At 41.4% G+C, this 24,511-nt stretch overlaps 2 long non-coding RNA genes across 6 annotated transcripts in view; one reads left to right on the forward strand and one right to left on the reverse strand.

Annotated features, from left to right (window-relative positions):
* Window positions 1-24,511, forward strand: part of LOC114203192 (uncharacterized) — a 145,388-nt gene that overhangs the window by 40,345 nt on the left and 80,532 nt on the right. The window lies entirely within an intron of this gene.
* The window catches only part of LOC148161616 (uncharacterized), a 49,903-nt gene continuing 26,010 nt past the window's right edge, over window positions 619-24,511 (reverse strand). The window contains exon 4 of the long non-coding RNA XR_015767478.1: window positions 619-3,121. This is a non-coding gene — a long non-coding RNA (uncharacterized LOC148161616). The remainder of the gene's footprint in view (window positions 3,122-24,511) is intronic.

The following is a 24,511-nucleotide window of genomic DNA, read 5'->3' on the forward strand; positions in this document are numbered from 1 at the left end:
AGGAGCAACTCTCCTAGCACAGGCATTAAGATGTAATGACTCCTTAAAGTTCTTTCCAAGCCAAGGTTCTTGAGAGAATTCTTTTATTTTTTATTTAGAGAGAGAGTGCACACATCGTGGAGGGGCCAAAGGAGTGGGAGAGAGAGAATCCCAACCAGGCTCCATGCCCAGCTTGGAGCCAGACGCAGAGTTCGATCCCAGGACCCTGAGACCTGAGCAGAGATCAAGAGTCGAACACTCAACTGATTAAGCCACCCATGCGGCCCTAGAGAGAATTCTTTTAGAACTTTAAGGCCAATGTTCTTTTCCTCTTCCCATCACAATAAATAGCGCACGAACAGTCTTCTCTCAAAAGGAATAGATGTTTTTAAAGATTTGACTTATTCATTTGAGAGAGAGAGAACATGAGTGGAGGGGAGGGGCAGAGGGAGAGGGAGAAGCAGACTCTCTGAGCAGGGAGCCCGACGCAGGGGTTCAATTCCAGGACCCCGGGATTGTGACCTGAGCAGAAGGGCAGATGCTTAACCGACTGAGCCGCCCAGGCACCCCAACAGGAATAGATTTTTAACCACCCTAAAAATACATGAGCCTTGATAGGAAAGAAATGATACTGTGAATTTGGAGGAATAATCTTTATTTACAGCTCTGTCACACTGGGAGTGCTTGGAATTCTAGTTAGTATTCATATTCCATTTCTAAAATATTATACAAAGCCTGAAACCAAACTGTTAGAATTAACAGACCAGCAGCACCAAGGCACTCAGTCCTTAGAAGCTACAAATAAAATACCTTCTTGAATTGAATTTATATGCTGCCTAAATTCATACCCCACAAAACACAAAATGTCCAATGCTAAGTTCCTTAGGATATATAAAAACAGATGCAAACGTAATCCATTGACTTTTTTTTTTTCTGATGACTGCTAACTTTGCTGACAGTTTAGAGAACACAAGACGTTTCTGAAGACCGTGTTTACTTCCGAGGAGTCATTATGCACCAGTTACCTGTCTTTCAGAAGGAAGCTCTAGCCAGTCTTACCAGCCACTCTTCACCGGAGGCTGGGTTTTCTCCCTCAACCACAGCGTCATATAATTTCAGACTAAGACCACCTGTTCTAGAATCACCTGTATTAGATATTTAAAAGAGTGTTTCTCACTATTTTGTGTCAAAGAGATGAGGGCTTAGTATCTCCACGTTATTAATGTACGAAAACGAATTTACAGATAGGTTGCTTAGAGCCGATCAAAGAAAAACCTCCCTTTCTGTTAATTGCATAATTCATGGCATTTTTAAAACTAGCACTGATCCAGGTATCTTTTATGCTTATTGGCAGATTGATTATCCATGAAGAAGTTCTCTGTTATCTTTATTATCCATTTGGATGAGAAGGCCTTGGGGAAGGGACAAAGGCTTAGCTTTGTTTACACCCGACTCTACCCTTTCACATTCAGCCTCCTTTGTGAGTTGGCTATGATTTGAGTCTTCGGGGGAAGGGATGAATCTTGAAAAAGATCTTTAATAGAATTAAAATCTATTTCAGGCATCAAAAATAGAATTCTGATTATGTCCTTGCATCCATGGTTTCTGAAGGGTAAGGGGAAAATAAAACTCTGCCCACTTGCCTTTTTTATCTGCCAGGCTTCTTTTCTGTGCCCCTATCTTCTCACCCCCACCTCCATCGCTCTCATATTTCTATGACTAAAAAACAAAACCACGGGCTGGTTACTGCAACAGGATCATTTATTTGTGTTCTTCAAGCAGCCTGCAACACAGCCAGAAGATAATGGACACCTCATTTCTTCAAGCTCTGAATGATCATATTTAATTCCCCGTGACAGCTGTCTTCCCCACATTAGCACTGCAAATAAGTTCGGTTTTGTAATGGCCTTCTATTGAACATGAGTCAATTATGTGTGGTCTGTATCGAGGCAGGATACGGTCTTAGTATCTATAGCAATATTTCTGCAAGCTGCTGCTCTTTACACTGCTCACATTTAAGCTGGCTGTTTACCACAATGCTTTCCTTGAACTATATTGAACTGCCTACACTTTCAAATAAAATAAAGAGGAATGAATGTAATTTGAAAAAGCAGTTACCCGGGCATATACATATTACATACCTCCTCCCCTTTTACATATGTAATCAACCTGGAAGCACTTTGAAAAAACTGCCGATTGTCCCATTTTAAAACCCAGATAATAAAATCATTATGGCCAATTAAACGATTACATGATGCTAGACACACTGGGGTTCAATGCCTGGTTTTGCATATCACTAACACACTATTAGGCATAAGGCAATCAGTCTGAATTCAGAGTCATTTTCATGTAATGGAGGTGAGAAGCCTATGCGTGGGAAAAAAAGCAGCTTCCTCAGCGCCCAAAAGAAGATTTCAAGGTGACCTGATCTTAGCAAGGGGTGAAATGCAGCCCTCTCGCCTCAAAAATCTACAACTTGCCAAATGGCTCCTGCCTCCAGAGGTTCATCTACAGATGTAGCCACCAGCTGGGTTTCCATGGGGTTCCCCGCCCTTGGCAGCTGTGGAACCAGCATGTATTAGGAAGACAGAAGAAAGAGGCAGCTGGGTAGGAGAGAGGGGCTGCCTACCCAGACTCCACAAGATGTCATCGCAGACCATGTGTCAAAGTGACTCTGAGGCCACCTGGGCTGGCTGCCCAAAGTGATTCGTGGTCTCCCAAGTCTCTGAAGGCTCTTGCATCGTCGTCTTGCATCCTGATGTTCGACGGAAAAGCAGGTGGAGTGGCTTGCCTTGTCCCTCATGGCAAGGAGGAGTAAATCCGGTCAGCTCCCCTCACTGTGGGAAGCAGAAACCTGGCAGCCGTGCCTTAGCCCTTCCCAGCTTCTCAGCCTTCGTCAACCCTTCTCTGTCTGTCTGTAGGGAAGGGTACGCTGCGCTCTGGTGCCCTGGCCACATGGGAGTTTAGTGAGGCAGAGCTGCCAGGGAGGTCTGATATTCGGGAGGTTACGCTCAATTCAGGAAAGGGTTAACAAGCATGCTTGACTCCACCTAAGTCATGTCTTCCAACGCAGCTTTTCTCAGTAAACAGGTTGGCATTCTGATCCACCTTCATCTGATTCCTGGGTCTCACTCCCCATTGGCTGAGAGCATGGAGAAGAAGGCAGAGTTAGTTATTGGCCTAACCCTTACACCTGACAGGTAAATCCTTCCCCTTCTGTTTGATATTAACTTAATACGGAGCAGTGCTTCACAGGTTCTACTATGCATGTACATCAGCTGGAGATCTTGTTAAGCTGCAGATTCTGATTCAGGAGGTCCAGGATAGGGCCCCAGAGTCTCTGTTTCTAACAGGTGGTCCAGGTGATGCCAATGCTGCTGGTCTCCAGCCCACACTCTGCTCGGCAAGAATGTAAAATGTGGTCTTCAGAACAGATAACTCAGGGCAGACTCAGGGGCAGTAATAAGGGGAAACGGTATCCTACCCCCCTCTTCCTTCACCGCTTAAGGTGGGGATCCTCAAATCTTAGTGTGGATTAGAATCAACTGAAAACTTTTTAAAACTCAGATTCTTGAGACTCACACCCAGAACTTTTTGCTCAGTAATTTGGGAGTGGAACCCAGAAATCTGCACTTTTAAGAAGCATTTTTAACACTGAATATGCATTTTAACAGGCTAAATAAAGTCATACCACAGACCCCACCCGTGACACCCTACCAAGCAGGCAACGCTCCAGCTTACACCACCCTTGACACTGCTGACCCCACGCCCCAGCAAGTGGCTGTTGCTGTCACTCTTACTGGTGGCAAAAGAACTCCCAACTTTCCCTGTTTCTCTGTTACTCATTCCCAATTCCAAGTCCAGGGCACATGCCTCTGACTGGCCTAGTCTCGGTCACATTTCTAGATCACAGCTTTGTAGAAAGCGGGGAAATTAAGCATCAGTGATTGTCAACTTTCAGAAACCCTAACATAGGAAAGGAATTCAGATATTGGAAGCAAAAACAAAAGCAAAACCAAAAATCAGATACTCCAGTATGCTTTTTCTCTTGTATTGGAAAGTCAATCCAATAATGAAAAGATTAACACAATTTTCAAATGTCACCTTTAAAAGTATACCCTAAAAATAAGATGTCAGTATTGCCCTATAGCTATAGAAACTAGAAAGTGAGAGATATTAATAACTTTATAGTAGCTTTCATAACACAAATAAAAATATGCATAAAATATGATCACTAAATATCTAAAAATATATATATATAATAATCTAACTCTTAGAAAATCATCTTTTTTGTCTTCAGATTAGACACTGCTGAAAGAGTTCTCATAATACTTTGCCCAAAGTATGCCACTTTAACACACAAAGAATTACAGAGATGAGAGCATCATAAAGCGAGTGAGAATATGAGCGAGCCCCTTCTCTTGAACCACAGAGCATAGGCAAATACGTAAACAGTAGGCAGTCACTGAAATTTCACCAACCTGCTGCCCATAGCTCACTATATGCCCTAATCACTAAAGGTGTAATTTCTTATCCTAAAACACGGAGTCTGTCATAATAGATGTAATAACTTTCTCTGATGCCTCCTGGGCTTGGAGGATCCTTTAAAAAATGCCTCCCTATTCCATCCTGATTCCTTGCTAGTCCCTTTATTGATTTTCTGCAGCTGTTTTTCTTAAGCATATGAAGCAAATTATTCTAGTTGGTTCCTCCAGACATCTGCTAATAAATCTACGTTATTTAACTTCTTCAATTTCCTAGAGCTGTACTACAATCCTTAGGAGAATCTTTGACTCTTCCTTTCTTTCTCCTCTTTATGCTTGCGACTCTCTGGTGGTGCTCTCAGGATTCTAATTACACTCTCTTTTGTTGGCTCCAATGACACCCCTGGTCTCAATTCGCCCTCTATCTTCATCTCAGAGTTCCCCACATCCCTGATAACGCCACACCTATGCCTCAAGTGATACACAAACTATTCTCCCCTTGCTTGCAAGGAAAAGGTGAAGTACTCTGGAATCAATCTGACGTATTTCTGCCACGTCTTTTACCACAAGTGTGATGCCCACATCTCTGTGACAGCCACGTTCTCCGGTCTGGCTCAAGTCCAATCTTCCTGCATCCTGGCTCTCCACCCTCTCCCATGGCATTAAGCTCTTAGCCATTTAGAGACCGAAGTTAGACATCATCCTTCCTCTACTCAAGTGTCACTTATGAAAAGCATCCTGCTTTGTCCATGACACTGGCAAACAGAAAACACGACAGCACAATGGGATTTTGTCACAAATGCAGAAGTCGTCACAGAGAAAGTTCTAAAAGCCTGTGCTGTGCGGGTAAACACTCACCCCGTAAATGCAAAGGCATTTTTTATTTTCCCCCACCCCGCTCCACCGAGTGTCCCCTCTCCTCCAGCTTGCTGCAGCAAACCTTGGCATCTTTGTCTCATCTCCCATTCCTTTCGCTTCTTGACACCTTCCTAAGACACCTGAACTCAATACACTGTATGCTCTCTGGCTTGCAATTATCCTCGACTGCAGCTTCCTCTGCCCTGGAAGTGACTGTGCCTGGAGGCTTTTCCAGACTCATCTCCAGCTTTTGTCCTTCCTTTACTTCATCTCTCTCCTCCGGGTCCCTGCCCTCCCTTTCACATCCTTCTCCCCGCGAGGGGAGGTGAGTTGTGTTGCTGAATCTCTTCTTCCCACATAATAATACGCACAAGCTGTCTTAGCAACCGAGCCTGGCATTAGCACAGTCTCACTTCAGAACTTTCCACTGAGGCCAAGGAAGCCCTGACAGGAGTCACTATACCATGCCTACGAGTCTCTGGGGACCCCCAAACCACTTCAGAATACTCCAAACCAATCTTGCAGGCACTTTGCAGGAGGCTGGCCCCACTTCAGCCAAGTGCCCTGCACTGAAAGACGATGTCGTTTCCATCAGTAACTAGTGCAGTTAATGAGAGCACTGGACACGCCGGCACTAAGGAAATTAGCCAGAATTTAATTCTGCCAATAATTGCCTTGGGCTTGATGACTCACCAAGAGCTTCCCCGGGGGCCTACTTTAAATTGTAGGTGTGTTTTAGGTCTTCATAAATCAGACATCATTGGCTCCTGGGCTGCAATAAAATGTCTTTGCTATAATAATCTGTTATCATATTTATGAATCTGCTCAGCACTTGGCATCGCTTCTGTAACAATTTAACACAGCCCTAAACAGGCACATTTATGACGGGCTATAAGATAAGCCCGAGACACACAGTAGCAATATATGCTGTATTTCTTCATTGGCCTTTCTCTTTTTCTCTTAAACCACCTTCTCATTAGAATACCTGTTAATACAGTGAATGGGATCTGTTTGACTTAAATCAAGCTCATTTTCCACAGGGTAACAAATTGTTGGTATTCATTGCTTGGAAATTTCTTTTGCTTGTAATATTTTTTTTGATTAAGTAAATTTTATCCAAACCTCAAATATATAGTGGTGACAATATAACAATTGGGAATAAATGAATGTAGAGCATTTTTTTTATTTTTAGGAAAAAATAGGGTTTAGTTATTTTAGGCTTCTAATTTTGCACCTTTTTAATCTTCTCTGAAAAATAATGTGGTATCTCTTAACACCTCAACTTCGTCGTGAGACCTCAGTCCCCACCCTCACCTGAGAAGCATCACGTCCTTTATTTCTGAGGACCTACTCCCATCTGCCCACACACACGAGAAGTACCTCGATCCAGGAAAACAGTAAATGCAGGCAAGAGTCTACAGAATATGAAATTAAATCTCAGCCTATCTTCCGATGATTTTTTTATGCATTTACATACATGGTAATATATTTCTGTGTATTTGTATAGGAATATATTTCTTTGTTTTATAAGTTTGGGAATCACTATACATATTATAACTCACTTTTCCATTTCACAACATCTATGAACACTGTTTTCATGCTTGGTTATTTTGGGATATATTTGCCTACAACTAAAAAATAAATTTAAGTTTTCATAAACAAAACAAATGTACTATCTAGCCAGAAATACATGCAAAAACTAAAGCCGTGGATTTAGACATCATTCCCTTACTCGAGTGTCACTTATGAAAAGCATCTTCTTTGTCCATGACACTGGCAAACAGAACACACGACAGCACAATGGGATTTTGTCACAAATGCAGAAGTCGTCACAGAGAAAAAGTTCTCAAAGTGTGTTGTGTGAATTATTCTATTAGTAATTTATTTTAATGTGTTTCTGTAACCAAATTTTAATTTGTTTCTTTCTGTTTTTTTGCAAACCATTAAATAATTGAGTTTAGCTTTTCTGTTAAAAAGAAACAGCATTCATGGGATGCCTGGGTGGCTCATTTGGTTAAGCATCTGCCTTCAGCTCAGGTCATGATCCCAGGGTCCTGGGACCAAGTCCCACATCAGGCTCCTTGCTCAGCAGGGAGCCTGCTTCTCCCTCTGCCTGCCACTCCCCATTTGTGCTCTCTCTCTCTGTCTCTCTGACAAATAAATAATACCTAGAAAGAAAGAGAGAGAGAGAGAGAGAAAGAAAGAAAGAAAGAAAGAGAAAGAGAGAGAGAGAGAGAGAGAAAGAAAGAAAGAAAGAAAGAAAGAAAGAAAGAAAGAAAGAAAGAAAGAAAAAAAGAAAGAAAGAAAGAAAGAAAGAAAGAAAGAAAAAGAAATAGCATTCAGGGGCACATGGGTGGCTCACTCCATTAAGCATCTGACCCTTGATTTTGGCTCAGGTCGTGGGATTGAGCCCCCTCGTCAGGCTCCTCGCTCAGCAGAGAGTCTGCTTGAGATTCTCTCCCTCTCCCTCTGCCCTCCCGCCCCCACCGCTTACCCACCCACTGTCTCTCTTAAATAAATAAATAAATCTTAAAAAAAAAAAAAAAGAAACAGCATTCAGAATTAGGTCATTCTCCCAAGAGGACCTAATTATTTAGTTCTCAGCGTTAAGAAAAAGACTAAGAATTTACTTATTTGTTTATTTTTAAAGATTTTATTTATTTGAGAGAGAGAGACAGCAAGAGAGAGCAAAAGCAGGGGAGAGGGAGAAGCAGACTCCCCATCAAGCCAGGAGCCTGACTCAGGGCTCAATCCCAGGACCCCAGGATTATAACCTGAGCCGAACGCAGACACTTAACCAAGGGAGCCACCCAGGCTCCCCAAGACCAAGCATTTATATAAAATTATTTGATGTATTCATGTCAAAAACAATATATGATTAAATAAATGTCTAGTAATTGCACAATGCATAATTATCATGCATAATGCCTAATAATACTATTTTATGCTGGTATAAATCTTTCCTTATGTGACTTGTGAAAACCTTGACTAATGCTTCCAAAATCATCCCCTGCCTATATACAACATGATGTACCAACATAAAAAATGATTCAGAAATGGTTATGTCCCCAGCAAGTACAAAGCAGAGTCCTTTCACCCTAGAGACTTAAGAGTCAGAAGTTACAGAAAGACTGAGAATTAAGTGTCCTTGTTCCCTTTTTTTTTTTTTTAACTGGGCAAACAATTCCGCACTGGAAGAGAGATCACAAATCCACTCAAACATGGATGAAAAAATCCATTGTCTCTGTAAAAGAAATCCTTTTCTTAAAACAGCTGCCAAAGAGAAGCCACCAGCTGGCCCGATGATCTGGCCAGCAAAGCTGCCTAACGTGGAGATGATTATACAATGGCAGCCTCCCGGGGGCCTGAGCATCCCCAACCAAAGTAGGTGGCCAGCAACTGGAATCCCTTGGGGCAAGTCCCCATCTTTGCAGGCCGTCTGGCACAGAATACAGAGAACTGTTGGCAGCCAACTCTGATTATGGCAACTTCCAAACAAATTTCCCACATGTGACTCTGAACGGAGGTTCCAATGAGGGAGGCGGAAGTGGGCTGCTCTATTATCATACACGGGCTCATTCTCTTGAAGCAACCAGGTGAGCACACAGGCCAGGCCCTGGGTCCAGGGTGCAGCTTTGCCAATGGACAAAGAAATAATAAAAAATTTTAGTGCCTCAAATATACACATGGTAGTTCAGGTTACGATACCACTGCCCAGCTTTACTCGGAGGAAATTCTCTACCAAATTTTATCTCACACAGGGGATTCCTCACCAGATCCTTGCTTTTTACCGCACCAGAAGAGGCTCTCCAATTTAACCCCTTGTGCCCAGGAACAAAGCAGAAGTCCTACAGCAGGAGAGATTGTGAGACTGGACTCAGCCCTTCCCCACACCGATTCATCACCTTCCCCCACCTGGTTCAGACCCAATCTCCTCAACAAGCACAGAGGATGGTCCCTTCTCTCTCAGCACAAAACCTGGTCTCCTATGCAGAGAAGGCGTGAGCTCCCTGCAGGCTAGTCACACATGCACATCCCAGACTGACCACATCCACACACATCTGTTCCTCCTTTCCCCCCATCTCAGAGAAGCAGACCTCTTCTCCCCACAAGTCATGCTTTTATTCTGCCCCTTGCCTTCTTCAAGATCCCACTGATCATCTCCTTTCACCTAATTCTCTCATATTTCACTGCTCCTTCCCACTGCCCACAAATACATTCAGATTCTCAACCCCCAGACTGTAACTTCTAGCTCCCAGTTGGCTTCCTTCCCTTTACTGCTCAACTTCTTGAAAGGGGACCCTATACTAGCCCTCTATCCTTAACCTTGTCCTGCTCCCTTTATGAAAATCCATTTATTCCAACCACCCAAGTTGAATTCTATTTCCTGTGAGGACTCTGATGATACACTTTCCAAATCTCAGTTTTCTTGTCCTTAAAATCAGGATAACAGTACTGTACTCCTTAGGATGAAGGCTAAATTATTATAAAAAAGAGACCTCAAACTATGGTGGCTCACCATAGATGCTTATTCCTCTCTTACCTAACAGTCCTGAGATGAGAAGACCAGTTATCAGGAAAGCCACACTCCATGTGATACTCAGAGAAGCAGGATTTTTCTGTTGTTGGTTCATCAGACTTTCATGTGCATGTGCATCAGCTAGGGCTCTTGCTAAAAATGCAGATTCTGATCAGGGGTCAGAGGAGGGCCTGAGATTCTGCATTTCTAACAAGTTCCCATATGATGTCAGACTGCCAGGCTGTGGACCCATACCCTGAGTAAGAAGAGTGTAGGGCACTGTTCATGCCTGTTTGATGAAATTGGGGTCACAGGCATCTCTGTTTTCCAGTTCTTAAGAAGGGAAAGAGGGGCGCCTGGCTGGCTCAGTCAGAAGAGCAGATGACTCTTGATCTCAGGGTCATGAGTTCGAGCCCCATGTTGGGCATGGAGCCTACTTAAAAAAAATTTTTTTTTAAAAAGGGGTGCCTGGGTGGGTAGGTCACTCAGTGAAGCATCTAGCTCCTGATCTCATTTCAGGTCTTGATCTCAGGGTTGTGAGTTCAAGCCCCGCGTTGGGCTTCATGCTGGGTGTGGAGCTTACTTAAAAAAAAAGGAGGAGGAGGAGGAAGGAGGAGGGAAGAAGAAGGAGGAGGAGGAGGAGGAAGGAGGAAGGAAGAAGAAGGAGGGAAAGAGGACATGTAGAAACATGTCCAGTGTCTTGAGACTCAAATTCAGGAGTGGCCCCTATCTGCTCACATTCCACAGGCAAACATCAATCACACGGCCGTACCTGGATGCAAACAAGAGTGAGGGCATAGGCATTATTTTTATTGATTATGGTACTTTTCTAAGGGTACTGAGGTATAGGCATTAGTTTTTTTGATTTTGGTATTTTCTAAGGTACTGAGAACAAAGAGCAGATATATTCGAGTACGGAATTCTCCTCAAAACCAAGACAGTGATTGGAATGTCGGTGGAAGCTTCTGCCTACACTGGAGTTAAATGGCAGAGGAAGGTGATGTTACATTTCCACTGTAGTATGACCCTAGGAAGGCAAGTATGCTAACAGAAACGTAGGGTGACAATGCAGGGCACTGCAGATTCACAAGTAGCTCTAAGAGTGCCTTGCCCTTGCTGGGTCTAATCTGGCTCCAGTGACAGTCCCTATATTCCTGCATAACCCTGGGGCATTGTTCAAGATGCAGGACCCCTGCAAAGCTTGGCCCCATGTTGCCTGAGTTGAGGGCAACCAGAGTATGACATATATATAATAAGTTTTATCGGTACTAAAGCTACACTACACTCCAGTATAGGCTATGGAGCAAGACGCTCTGAGTTTAAATCCCAGTTTCACTACCTGCTGTGTGACCGTGAGCAAATTACTTAATCTCTCTCTCAGTTTCTTTATCTATAAGATGAGGATAAATACAGCATCTACCTCATGGGGTATTTTGAACATAAGTGAGGGGCCTTATTTAAAGGGCTTCTATAGTACCTGAGACATAGTAAGTCTTTCTTTAAAAGTCATACATGTATCACATATATATGATGCATATCTCTACAACTTTATTTCCTTAAGGGGCTGACCTCAACAGAACCAGCCTCAAGCTCATTTCTCACCATTCTGGTTCCTTTTTTCCTCTCTCTCAAGCCCTACTTTGTTGAGTGAACCATTCTTGCTGATGCTCACTCCAGACTGAAAGAACAGGCAGCTCAGTTTCTATGGATGATCCTGGCAACCTCACACACCCTGGTATGATGGACATGGAAGAAACACATCTCAAATTAACTGGACACGAGGGCAAGTGCAACTTCTCATGAGCTGCTTTTATGCCTGACCCCAAAAGAGTAGAAAGTAATCTAATCATCCCTGAAACTATTAAGGACTCAGAACCATGCCTAAGAGTCCATGATGAGGTTAAGTCATTTTACTGTCCCCCTCCCTCCGCACTTGCCCTCATTGAAAATCTTTCATGAAACTGGGTTATAATATTAAGGGCAATATTGAAGAGAAAAAGAAAAGAATTACCAAAAGATTCAAGTCAACATGTAAGGTAGAGCTTGAAAGAACCTACTCCTCGCTGAAGAGAATAAGAAACTATAACAAACCACTGCTTTGGCAATTCTTTTTTAGCATCTTCTGACAAAACCATCTCTTTATCCCTCTGCAGGTATTTTCTTAAACCACTGCCATTCCTGGGGCACCTGGGTGGCTCAGTTGGTTAAGCAACTGCCTTCGGGTCAGGTCATGATCCTGGAGTCCCGGGATCGAGTCCCACATCGGGCTCCCTGCTCGGCAGGGAGTCTGCTTCTCCCTCTGATCCTCTCCCCTCTCATGCTCTCTCTCTCTCATTCTCTCTCTCAAATAAATAAAATCTTTAAACAAAACAAAACACTGCCATTCCCATGAGCACACCCCGCCACCCCAAGCTGGTGCCTATGGCATCATGGAAGTGCCCCCACAGAAAGCTCCATGTGGCCGTGTTAGGACAAATGTCCAGTCATTGAGGAGATTTCTCCAGTAGGAATGGGAGCCCTGAAAGAGGCTCTGGATTGGAATGTTCCATCCAATCACTTTGTTTTGCAGATTATTCCTTAATCTAGACAACAAATAGGTTTAAGTCCCCGTGTACCTGGCACTGGATAGGTAAGGAACTAAGTCTCAAGAGTCTAAAGTCTCACAGTTAGTCCAAACCCTAGACCAGCAGCCATATTTTCTGACCCCTGGCCAAGGCATTCTCCATCACATCCCCGCTGCTACTAAGGTCCCTTTTACTCTGAGAACATGAGCTGATATCTGCCATGGCATTTATCTTCAGGCAGACAAATTCCTAATTGAAAAATACACCACAGGACACCTGGGTGGCTCAGTCAGTTAAGCATCCAACTCTTGGTTTCAGTTCAGGTCATGATCTCAGGGTCCTGAGATCAAGCCCTGTGTTGGGCTCGGCACTCAGCATGGAGTCGGCTTGTCCCTCTCCCTCTGCTCCTCCTCCTGCTCTCTTTCTCTCTCTCATGAATAAATAAAGTCTTAAAAAAAAAAAAAAGAACACCACAGCAAATTTACAAAGAAGGTCCTCTTTGCTCAGGGCCCAGTTGGACACATAAAAGGCTGCAAGAAGCATAATCACAAATGTTAGGACTGCCTCTGTGCCAAGACCTACTCTAAGTGCTTTGCCTACAGTGTCCCATTGAATCCTCACAACTGCCCTCTCAGATGGGTACTCTTGTTATCACCATGTTACAGATGAGGAACACAAGTTGAGAGAGGTCAAAGAAAAAAAAAACTGTCCAGGATCTCATAGCCAGTAGGTGGTAGGTCCAGGCCTTAAACTCAGCTCTTTTCAACAAGAAAGCCAGAAATGCAGAACTGTTTTCCACAGCGCTACTGCTTGATACCATAACACAATAAGCCACTGATTGTACTGGTATTTCTGAAATCATAATTTCTGAGATGACACCAGAGCTTTGGCACAGACGAGTCACATAGGATTATTACATACTCTGTAACTATGACACCGTCAGATGGGAAGGATTTATCCTTATGCCTAGGCTCTGTCTGCTAAATCACTTTTTTTGGGTTTTGCAAACTAGGAAACAAGTGACAATACTGTTAAATCAAACAGGAACCATTAGTTATACTGTGCCTATATCTCTATGTAAATGTTAAGAGGTTTCTACTAATTCCCAGAGCCACCTTATCCATCAGTTTCTCTCTAAAATGGAGAAACCATGCTTAAAGCATATCAGGCACGGCAGCGTAATAGAGAACCCTACCGCAAGGGGATTTCCCGTGTGTCTGCAAGGTTCCACTAATTAAGTCTTAGAAGCATTTAAGACTGTCTTCACTGTGAATACCCACAGTGCAGCCTTAAAGGAAAAAAATCCATTTCCATGAGTCATGCACCAACAAGAGTGAGCAAATGGATTTGAATTGTTAGACTCCATAACCATAGGAAATCGTTTTCTCTCTATGAAAAAGACTAGTTGTTCAGACATGCAGCTTACAGAAGCCAACTTTAGTGAAATATATATATTTTTTTCTTTGTAACGTATCAAATAACCTAACACACATGCCTGTTGGCTGGGTATGACTTTTTTAATCACAGAGCTCCAGAAGCTAAAGGCACAAACTTCTCAGGAACATGCTACAGGGAGGTTAAGATGGAAGACTGTTTTGTTTCTAGTAATGAGAAAGGAAACATAATGAAAACATTCATGAAAAACACCGTAGTGCTACATCTTTGCTCTCCCGCATTTATATATACCTTCAAACAAATCTCATTACCCACCAAATTCAAAGAAATTAAAACAAAAGTCACCCCTGTGACATTTCGCCACCTAACATTATTCTCTTTCCATCAAAGATGCATAAATTGCTTTTAAGATACAGGTCTACCCATGGCTTAGCATAGTAAACCCACAATAGGCCCAGCTTCATACCCACGCATTTAATTAAAAAGCCTACTCTACAATCAAAACAATCCCCTGACTTAGCATGGGCAAATAAGACATGATTTAAGGAAAATACAAGAACCATAGACATGTCATTCCATTTAATCTCCATGGATCCAAGTCTATTCATCAGTTAAACAAGGCTATGGGCTTCAACCCACCAGGCTTTTGTAAAGCAAAAATAATAATAACAATTGAAAGGCATTTTTAACTGGGGAACAAAACTTTACTAACACAGTCTGGGGCTTGACCACCACCCGGAATCACAGCGTGCACAGGCCATGTCCAAGCTTCTCGACTTCTCTACACAAGGTCCACTTAAACTCTAACTTCCAGCCCCTTCTTTGATCCTATATAGTGATCAACTGACTTTTGAGTCAGCCCTCCTACTACTCCAATGGAGAGGTTCTTACAGCAAAACTCTTAGCTTATAGGGGAAGAAAAATATTCAAAAATTGGGAATGATACAAGAAGCCAGATCAAAAAAGGACTAAAGTGCTGATGACTAAGGACCAGAAGCTCAGCGAACATAAAAATATATAGGATTCACAGGGATTCTTTAGAGGCTAAAGAGAGGTATCCAAATAAGCCTCCTCTGCCTTGGACTTGGACATGCACTACTGCCGCAGGCACCGGGAAGTTCTGTACTGACCATGAGAACATTTTACCCTCCTACATCCCACTTACTGGTTGGGCAACATGTCTCTTCCTCACAGACCTACTGTACGCTCCATGAGGGTGAGGCGCTGCATCTGTCCGGTTTGCTCAGCTTCTGGCACCGTGCTTGGCACAAGGTTGGCACCCACAAATGTTTGCTGGGTCCATGAATTAACTATCTCATACACACTTCCCGCATAACCATGCAGAAAAACTTCGGTCTCAAAACATAGATACTTCTAGCTCTAATTTCCACTTCTGAACTGCATTGAGTTTTTCTAATTAAGTCATAAAAATACAAACCCAACTCACAGGATAAGGAAGTCTGACAGGATTCTGCTGTCCTTTCCATGCCCATTTTAGCTGGTTTTCATGGAGCCTGTGCTTGGGAGAACACTATGAATGTGTTTGGTCCACGGAGATTTTTTCCTTAGTTTCCCTACTTCCAGGGGAAGTAGCCTGCTAGCTGTGGTTTTAAATTCTGAATGATGCATTCAGAGATGAATATGAGTCTATTTTAAAAGGCATATTACAATAAAATAAAATGAAAACAACCCCAAACAAATAACTAGAAAGGGACAAATAAATTAGAACATGTTTATTAGCATTCATATATTTAACAAACTTTCATTATAATGTTTTGCAATAATCTACTTTCAAATCTTCTCATCGGACAATATTAAGTCCTTTCTAAAGTGAAATTAAGTAGGTGAATCTGCCAGTGACTCCCCGGTACCTCCCCGTTGATCTTGCATGCTAGGCCCTCCGCTGGCCCTTGCTTACCTCACCAGACACAGGCCTCACTCTTTCCCCAGCAAGACTGAACGACCTCTGCTTTTACTACGAAGCACCGTCTCCCCTCTGAGCGGTCACGTGTGCCGGCCTCTGCCTCAAGCTTCTGCTACCTCCTTAGCCCCTCTTGGGTTAAGGACCCCTTAACACCTGTTCATCTTTCAGAGCTTTGCTAAGACATCCTTTCCTCCAGAAAGCCTTTTCTGAGCACCACTACCACCCCTAGCATGAAGTTAGGCACCTCCTCTGTGCCTCGCATAATGCCTAGATCATACCTCTGTGCTACCCTATTCTTACCGAAGTAACTGCTTATTACCGGTGTGTATTCCGAGATAGCAGCCACTTAGTAAGTATTACTGAATGAACGCACACCAAAAATGAACACATGCCTGCCAAAGAAGTGACAGAGATGTCAGAATGGGACTTTTCCTCTGTGAGTTTGTTTCTTATCTCAGCCGTATGAATGAATAAGAAAATCATCTTACATCAGGGCCTGTTCCCGATAACAAGTAGTTTCTGTGAAACTAAGGCCCAAATTACTGCTTCCATTTGAAGAGCCTTAATAGTTCCTGGGGCAACTTTATGTAATAGAGATGGGAAGATTCTATAATCGTCCTCATCCACTAACTGGGGTACTATATTGCTTTTAAAAGCTGATTTTTAAAAAGTTTTCATTGCTTGTGTGAGAATTATTAATGTTTCATCATACCCAGATCTGTCACGTGATTCACTGAGACTATCTACAGGGAGTCTTTAATTTTCACATTGTTTTAAATGTTCAGTTTCTGTGGGGTTTTGTTTGCCCACTGTCAATCAATAAATGTTTAATGACAACGGGGATGATCACGATACAATGGCAAGAGAAATAAATACTCTAAAAGGATGCCACATCGCCAAGAGCTCGGTTAACCTCTGAAAGCTCTAAACATGTTTTATGCGAGGCTCGTTTTCATACCTGGACAACATCATGAAAGAAATTCTCAGTTTTAAAAAGAAAACCAATTCTGAAAGATGTTGTTGACATTTGTGACCCCATGGAAATTATTTCAATCTGTGGGCAATTTGTTTTCAGTCTTTGTGTACAGCACAGAAAATTCAGTCGGCTCTCTGTCACACACCACCTATCCTGGCATTCGCTCGCCTTTCTTAGCTCATCAAGATACAAAATCATCTCAACAAAATGACTACACTGACATTTCCTTCAAATACCATAATAATTGCTAAATTGGACTCACCAGAGACAAAAGGAAATTTTATTTTCTGTTGATCACATACATCTTTTTATACATGAAAAACCACGACACTACCATTCTCCACCAGGCTGTTTCTGCCAACAACTGTGACTGATTGGGATTCACATAAAGCCCCCAGCCTCCCATGAGCATGACAAGAGTGAAATTAGGTGGGCTGGGAGCAAAACAAAGAGATCCAGAAAAGGAATCATCTCAAACTCAGCATTTTGACAGAGACTTCTTCGTGCCAGTGTGCATGCTGCCTCATTAAATGATGTGTAAAGGTCAGAGGTTAATCAACTTCAATTTGGCATGCATACCAAGTAGTTTTTAGTCATCATTTTATGTTTCCAAATAAGAGGAAAGAAACACTTCAGGTTAATGGAGCATTTTCTAGTGATGACTTTTAACTCTTCACAGACAGAATTTCTCATTTAACTTTGGGTTTTGTTTTTTTTTTTTCCCTTAAAACCACTAAAAGACATTCAAGGCATAAATGTCCAGGTTGCCCTTATTTGACAGTTTTATTGAGGTATAATTGACATTAAAAAACTGCACATATCTGAAGTGTACCATTTGGTAAGTTTTAATATAGGTATACACAGATGAAACCATCACCTACAATCAAGATAATGAACACAGCCATCATCTGTTTGGGGGGATCTCTTTTGTTTCGTCCTGCCCATCATAATCCCTCCTTCCTCTTCTTGCCCCACCCCATTCTCAGGCAACCACTAATCAATCAGCTTTCTATCACTACAGATTACATACTCTTGAAGTTTATACAAATGCTTATGGTTATTACAAATAAAGTTGTTGTGAACATTTGTGTACAATGTATGGACATATGCTTTCATTCTTTCTTGAGTAAATACCTTAGAGTGCAATGATTGCATCATAGGGTAGGGCATATTTAACTGTTTTCCAAAATGTTTGTATCATTCCCATCGGCAGTGTGTAAGAGTTCCAGTTGCTCCATAGCCTCACTAACACTTGGAATGGTCAATCCCTTATACAAATAGAAATCTTTGTCCAACCCAAGTCATAAAGGCTTTCACCTCTTTTCTTCTTTACATGTTATGGGTTAGATTTTATAGTTAGGTCTATGATCCATTTGAGTTCCTATTTGTATATTGTGTGAAGTAGACATGGAAGTTTATTTTTTTATGTAAGTATCAAAAGTACTTGTTCAACTTGTTGAATGGATATCCTTTTCCCACTGAATTAGCTTTGCACTTTTGTAAAAAGAAAAACAAAAAACAAAAAACAAAGAAACTACCGATCTTTCCACTAAGGTTTTTAGAACCTAAAACTACTTTTAAAAGTCTACTAGTTATTTTTAAAATAAAAAGAAATCAACTAATCATACATGTGTGGGAGATTATCTTTTAGTTCCCACTCTTTTCTCCATGGGCTACTGAGAACAAAGCATCCAACAGTGGATTTCATTAGAAACATCATAGCAAATACCTGACCCTACAGGAAGTTTTAGTATTTGTTATAATCAGAACGCTCAAGAGAGTTGTAATTTCATGTTAGAGGGAAAATTTTATATCAAAGGGAAAGAAGATGCTTCCACTTACATGAGGAGCACAGAATATAAGCATTTATCTTTGCTTCATTCTCAACCCTATTAAACAAAATAAAAGAAATAAAAAGACATGAAGCCCCAAGGCTAAAGAATACAGGAGAAGAGACAACAGCCAATGAGAGATAAAGACAAAATTTTGTCATCTGGAAAGCAGAAGGATGAATGGCCAATAACCTAGCAGACCAGAGAAAGTTAAGAACTAAGTATTTACAGTAAGGAAAGCCAACAAGAAACAAGCCAATTCTACATAAGGACCCAGGAACTGGAGATACCAGTTACCTCTAAAGGCAGAATACTGGATGAAGCTGAAATGGGAAAAATAGTTTCTCTCCATTTAGGTCTCTTTCCATCTTGTCTCTCTGAAAGAACTAATTTGGTCTTCCTCACAGCAGAGTTGATGAGGTCCAAAAGCAAGTGCCCCAAGAGAGAAAGAGCCAAGGGGAAGCTGTATTTTTTAAATGATTTAGTCTCAAACATAACATAACATCACTTCTACCATACCCTATTGGTTGGAGTAGTTACAAGTTCCTGCCCAGATTAAGGCAGAAGGTGGGCAGAAGAACAACACAGACCCCACTCTCAGCAAACAGTGTCAGTAACATTGTAAGAACATGTGAAATAGGATATACGGATTGGTATAGCCATCTTTGGAACATAAAATCTGTGGCAACCACTGACAAATTTGACCACTTTATTTTATAGGTAAGGCAACAGAGGCCCAGAGAAATCTGTATGGTCCAAATTACACAATCAATGGCAGAGCAAGACTAGAAACTGGGTATCTGAACTCTAGTCCGTGTTCTTTCCCACTAACTTACATTGCCTCTTTTTTTGTTTTTCAAGAGACAGACAGAGAGCAGGGGATGGGTGAAGGGAGAGGGAGAGAGAGAATGCCAAGCAGGCTCCACGCCCAGCACGGAGCTGACGTGGGGCTCAATCTCATGACCCTGAGATCATGAGCTGAGCCAAAATCAAGAGTCAGACATTCACCAAGCCACCCTGGCACCCTGCCTCTTAATTTTTATAAAATTCACACCAGTGAAATTACAGAGTTAATGGATAGACAGTATTTAGTATAATTAAAGTCTGACTTCTAGATAAATTTTTCTTGATTTAGTAAATTCAGACCACAAAGAACTACTACTCGCCAGCAGAGCAATGAAAGGGCATTTTTAGAAATAATTCTCAGACCAGAAAAGCTAATGAAATCAATGAAGGAAAGTTTTCAAGTTAATCTTCCTCATTGCTGAGTCTAAAGACGTTATAAAATCTATGAATATGTTTCCCATACATAGTTTTATCTTTTTCTCAAAGAAAGGGAGTAATACAAATGATTCTAGTGTGACTTAAACGTCTAACCACAGGAATCTAGCATAGTTAGTTCTCTGACCATGTTAAATTTTAACATTATTACTCATTTTGAGATATTTTACTCTGCTAGTATATAAATTAATAGTAATGGATCAATTAGACGTTACCTATTGTAATGAAAGTGTCATCTTTAATCAGATGTAACTCATCAGCAACAGAAAAGAAGAATAAAAAAATAAAAAGATTAAGGACCTCTGCTTGAGTAGCTAGCAGACTAACCTATATGACCAACCCTCATGGCAGGAATAACAAGAAACTCTCAATAAGCTAAAAAGCGAAGTCATTTTCTTTCTTTCTTTTTTTTTTTTTTTTAAGATTTTATTTACTTATTTGACAGAGACAGCAAGAAAGGGAACACAAGCAGGGGGAGTGGGAGAGGGAGAAGCAGGCTTCCTGCAGAGCAAGAAGCCAGATGCGGGGCTTGATCCCAGAACCCTTGGATCATGACCTGAACCGAAGGCACACGTTTTAATCAATTGAGCCATCCAGGTACCCCATAAACTACTTTAAAAAAAAGAAGTATTTTATTTATTTATTTGACACAGAGAGATAGAGAGCAAGCAGAGGGAGAAGCATGCTCCTGGCTGGGCAAGGAGCTGGATGTGGAACTCGATCCCAGGACCCTGGGATCATGACCTGAGCCCAAGGCAGACCCTAAACCTACTAAGCCACCCAGGCACCCCTAACCTACTTCATTTTTTTTAAGATTTTATTTATTTGACAGAGAGAGACACAGCGAGAGGGGGAACACAATCAGGGGGAGTGGGAGAGGGAGAAGCAGGCTTCCCGCTGAGCAGGGAGCCCGATGTGGGACTCCATCCCAGGATCCTGGGATCATGACCCAAGCTGAAGGCAGACGCCCAACGACTGAGCCACCCAGGTGCCCCACAAAGTCATTTCCTAAAGCACTGGAGAGCAACCAAGGCTTCCAGAAATTGAGGGCTAATCCCTGCGAGAAGGTAAATGCATTGGAACGACCATGACACCTCCTATCACCTTTTCTTTCAAGGCATTTACCAACTCCTAAAAGGCTCAGGACTAAGTCAAGTGGAAAAAAGTGGCTCAGAGATTTTGTCAATCTTATAGGGACAGAAAAATAAAAATTAGAATTTAGGACAATCAGGAATTCGGAGCAGGATCCGGGAGAAAAGGGAATCACAGAAAAACTAGCTAGAAATTCTTGGCCACTTTTCCCTTTGAGCAATTTACGAATTCCTAAATCACAAAAGGTGAGAAGCCAGGAAGCCAACCAGAAAGCAACAGCTAAATCTAAGCCAAGCTGTCAACTGTCTTTTGGTGTTGGGAGAGATAAAAACTGAAGTTTGAGGCCCAGTAAGGAAGAGATGATCTGATAAATACCCCCAAGCTTTCAATTCAGACCCCCCCAATGCTATGCCTTCGCAGTAAAGAAAAACAGAAATAGACCAGCTCCCACAAAGACTTAAATCCATCCTTGAAACATCTTTCTCCCTAATTCAATCAATGACTTTCCTTCACTCTTTGTACCACTAAGACAAAAAAACTAAAACTAACTCCTATCTGGACTAGGATAACATCAGACTAGAACACGGAAAAAAATTGAAAATGCAAAAAGAGGGGGCTCCTGGGCGGCTCAGTCAGTTAAGCATCCAACTCTTGGTTTCGGCTCAGGTCATGATCTTGGGGTTGTGAGATCAAGCTCCACAGCCGGCTTGGCACTGAGCATGGAGTCTGAGGTTCTCACTCCCTCTCGCTCCCCCCTCTATCCCTCCCCTCTCATGTACATGTGCTCTCTCTCTAAAATAAATAAAATCTTTTTAAAAATGCAAAAAGAGCACAAGAGATATGTAGAACATGGTAAACGGCTAATACCTGCACAAGCAAAGTTTCAGAGAAGTAAGAAAGAATCATGCAGATGCTCAATGAGAATTTTCAAAAACTAACAAAAGCCATCTCAAGCCCTGGATTAAAGAAACACAGGCAGGAGAGATATCCAGAAAACCACACTCAAATGCATCATGTAAAACTGCTTAAAGCTAAATTCAAAGAGAATATCTTAAAAGGAGCCAGAGAAGAAAGATACATTACAGTTAAAGAAGCAATAATTTAGTTGACTTGTCAACAGAAAAAAGGAAACCAAAGAAAATGAAGTGATATCACTGAATGGCAGGAAGAAGGTAACTTCCAATTTGCCATTACATACCTAGCAAAATATCCTCCAAATATGAAAGAAAAATAAAGATATGTCCAGGCAAATAAAAACTCTTAAGAACTTATTGCCAAAAGACCCATACTAAAATAAATGTTTAAGTTATTCAGGCAAAAGTACTATGATTTCAGATGGAAGCACAGGAATGCAGAATAGAATGGAGAAGGTAAGAGAACTGAATGCAAAAGGAAAGGTAAATGTGTGGTCAAATTCAAATGATTATTAACTTTTTAAAACAATAATGACTGGGTGCCTGGGTGGCTCAGCTGGTTAAGCGTCTGACTCTTGATTTCAGCTCAGGTCTTGACCTCAGGGTCTTGGAATGGAGCCCCATGTCTAGCTCTGTGCTTAGCAGGGAGTCCGCTTGCGATTCTCTCTCCTCCGCTCCTTCTGCCCTTCCCCCTCTCAAATAAAGAAATCTTTTTTTTTTTTTAAGATTTTATTTATTTGACAGAGAAGGGCACAGCGAGAGAGGGAACACAAACAGGGGGAGTGAGAGAGGGAGAAGCAGGCTTCCTGCGGAGCAGGGAGCCGGACGTGGGGCTCCATCCCAGGACCCTGGGATCATGACCTGAGCCGAAGGCAGACGCTTAACGACTAAGCCACCCAGGTGCCCCAAAATAAAAAAATCTTTAAAAAAAAGTTAAACAATAATGATAATGTAGGTTTAAAATATATGTAGAAGTGAAATAAATAACAAATAGCACAAAAGGCAAGCCGGGGTGAAATAAGAAAAAGTGTTCTACAGAGCTTGTATTGATTGGGAAGTGGTAAAAATACTAATTTATAGTAGATCTATTTAGTCAAGCAATGATATGTGTTGTAATATCAAGAGCAACTATTAAAAGAATAACTTGGGCAAACAAAACTATTGAGCTAATAGAGGGGGAAAATTAATTTAAAATATTTAATTCATAAAAGCCAAGAGGAGAGAAGGGAGAACAGAGAACATGGGAAAAATACAAAATACGGGATAAAACAGTGTATATATAACCCAAATACATCAGTAAATACATTAAATGTGGGAATATATAATAATGCATTGTTATGGCCTGAATGTTTGTATCCCTTCAAAATTCGCAGTTTGAAATCTTAATGCCCAAGGAGATGGCATTAGGTGGGACCTTCCAGAGGGGCTTAGGTCATGAAGTTGGAGCTCTCCTCAACAGATTCAGTGCCTTAGAAAAGAGGCTCCAGAGAGATCCCAAGCCCCATCCACCATGTGAAGACACAGGAAGATGGTGCTGGCTATGAACCAAGAAGGGGGCTTTCACCAGAAAGCTAACACCTTGATCTTGAACTTTCAGCCTCCAGCACTGTGGGAAATTTTTCTGTTGTTTATAAGCTACCTAGTCTGTGGTAGTTTGTGAGAGTAGCTGAATGGACTGACACACACTTATCGAACTCTCAAGGAGGTTTCAGATGTTACAAATTTTTGCTATTACAATAAGGCAACAATGAAACAAGTGTGTGACAGTCTCTCTAAGGTGCTATTTAAAAGTGGAATCACTTCATCAGATCTTACCAAATTGCTTCCATCATAGGACAGCTCCTCTTTCACCCCATTCTTGCCAATGCTCGGGACTACCGGACTGGTAAAAATTTGCCAATCTGATGGGCATCAATTGCCTCACTGTTTTAATTTGGATTTACCTTAACACAGGTGAAGTTGACTATCTTTCATTTATTAATTATTAGGGTTTCTTCTTCCATGATTCAGCTTTTTATAGCATTTGCCCTTTTTTGTGGAGTTGTGTTTATCCTACTGACTTGCCCCTTAATTTAATCCATATAAAATGAAATTATTATTTTAATAATAATAATTACTTGAATTACTGGGTACATAATGATGCTCTTCATCCAGACAGAAAATAAATTCAGGCACGTTTTCCAGTAGCAGTTAATGAGTTCAGTGTGGGGTAATACATAGCAAATATCTGCTCAAAATGGTTAATTTTATGCCTTTTGCATACAAATTTTCATATAGTTAATATATTTATTTTCCCATTTGACTTGTGCTTTCAGTGTGAGAAATTCTCTCTTAACCTGGGGATTAAAGATATCCTCAAGTTTTAAAGTTTCTGTTTTCTTTTTAGGTCTTTAATCCCTTTAGTATTTAATTTTGTGTGTGGTGCAAAATAAATATCCAGTTCTTTTCCCATACAGTCAATTGTCCCAGTATCACTTATAAAAAGATCTGTACTTTCCCTATTGACTTACACTGCTATCGCTGTTATATACCAATGTTCCACATGTATGTGTATGTGGTCTAACTGCCTACCTTTGTGCCAATATTACACTGTTTTAACATTGCTATCACTTCACATTAAACCTTACTATCCAATAGGGTCTCCTTCCTCCAATTCTTTGAATTATTTTGGCTCTTCTAGGCACTTTACTATT

This window comes from Eumetopias jubatus, unplaced genomic scaffold (assembly GCF_037043125.1).
Source record: "Eumetopias jubatus isolate StellerSeaLion01/CBP00866 unplaced genomic scaffold, mEumJub1_p1.0 scaffold_109, whole genome shotgun sequence".
Lineage (NCBI taxonomy): Eukaryota > Metazoa > Chordata > Mammalia > Carnivora > Otariidae > Eumetopias > Eumetopias jubatus.